The sequence below is a fragment of the Juglans microcarpa x Juglans regia genome, chromosome 6D, assembly GCF_004785595.1.
Source record: "Juglans microcarpa x Juglans regia isolate MS1-56 chromosome 6D, Jm3101_v1.0, whole genome shotgun sequence".
In the NCBI taxonomy this organism is placed as follows: Eukaryota; Viridiplantae; Streptophyta; class Magnoliopsida; order Fagales; family Juglandaceae; genus Juglans; species Juglans microcarpa x Juglans regia.
The window spans coordinates 20,745,633-20,747,186 of record NC_054604.1 but is presented as its reverse complement, the minus strand read 5'-3'; the positions used below and the strand labels follow the sequence as shown (position 1 = coordinate 20,747,186).

Here is a 1,554-nt window from a genome sequence, read left to right as displayed (position 1 = left end):
AGCATACCCTCATGCATAATCTAACTTGTGAATGTAAACAACTTTAATTTCAAACCTGCAATGATCCCATTGATTCCACATTTTCATGGCATGGAATTTGAGAATCCTTACCTTCATATCAAAGAGTTTGAAGAGGTTTATTCTACATTCATTGATCAAACCTGTGCTGAGGAGATTCTTAGACTAAAGTTGTTTCCATTTTCCTTGAAAGATAAAGTAAAAATATGGTTAAATGCATTGAGGCCAAGATCCTTTGGAATATGGCAAGAAATGCAAGCTAAATTTTTGAAAAAGTTTCTCCCAATGCATCAAACCAATACTTTAAAGAGACAAATCATAAATTTTTCTCAAAAGGAAAGTGAAACTTTTTACCAAAGTTGGGAAAGGTTCAAAGATTTTTTAAATGCTTGTCCACACCATGGTTTCGAGGATTAGCGCATCATTAGTTTTTTTTATGAAGCTTTGATGCCTAAGATGTGACAATTTGTCGAAACCATGTGTAATGGAGAGTTTTTTAACAAGCGACCGGGAGAGGCTTTTGCTTTTTTCGATTACTTGGCTGAAAACGCTGAATCATGGGACACTTCTTGTGTTTATGATCAAACTGAACCTTTGATGACCTCGAGTGGGAGGGGGGGTAAATATGTTTTGAATGGGGAGGATGATTTGCAAGCCAAATTTGTGTTATTGTCAAAAAAATTGGAGGCAATTGAGTTAAAGAAAGTGCATGAAATTCAAGATATTCCAAAACAAGAAAAATGTACTATTTATGAGGATATAGCCATGCAACATCCGAATGTCCTACTATTCTAGCCTTTAATGAAGTCTTGTTTGATGCTTCTCACCTTGTTAACATGATTTCTAAGCCTTTTTCTACGCCATATTCTAACACTTATAATGCAGGTTGGAGAAACCACCCTAACTTCAATTGGAGAAATGATCATCCCAAGAGTTCAACACATCCGGGAGCTGGTGCACCTCAATATTCAGTTCACACCCAGCAAAATGCACTAATTCCAGCCCCTAGAAAACCAATGGATGACCCATTTTAGCAAATGGCCGCCACCCTTCAACAATTCATGCAAAGTCAAACCATCATAAATAACCAAACTTCTCAAGCCATTAATGACATAAGGAATAATTTGACCAAGCTGAACACAACCGTGAATGTACAAGAGAAAGGAAAATTCTCACCTCAATCCCAACCAAATCCTCAAGTCCAAATTGCTGCCATAGAGTCTTCATCATCTTCTGAAGCAAATGTCAAGACTTGCAAGGCCGTAATAACTCTCTATAGTGGTAAGGAGGTTGATACATTGAGTAATGAAGCTGGCAAGAAAGGTGAAAGTTCCATTTCCAATGCACAAGGTAAAAATTCTGACGTTGATGTTTCTTTGGAACCAAAAGTAACTCCTCCGGCACATTTTCCTCAAAGATTGGTTCCTTTACATAAAGATAAACATCATGCTAAGATTTTAGACATTTTTAGACACGTGTGCATTAACATTCCTCTTCTTGATGCTATTCAACAAATCCCAACATATGTCAGATTTT

General features: G+C 36.8%; 1 non-coding gene across 1 annotated transcript; it reads right to left on the bottom strand.

The window, feature by feature from the left end:
- Positions 1-316: 316 nt before the first annotated feature.
- Positions 317-425, bottom strand: LOC121236248. The gene has a single exon (XR_005934689.1). It is a non-coding gene; the product is annotated as a small nucleolar RNA R71 (small nucleolar RNA).
- Positions 426-1,554: the final 1,129 nt, after the last annotated feature.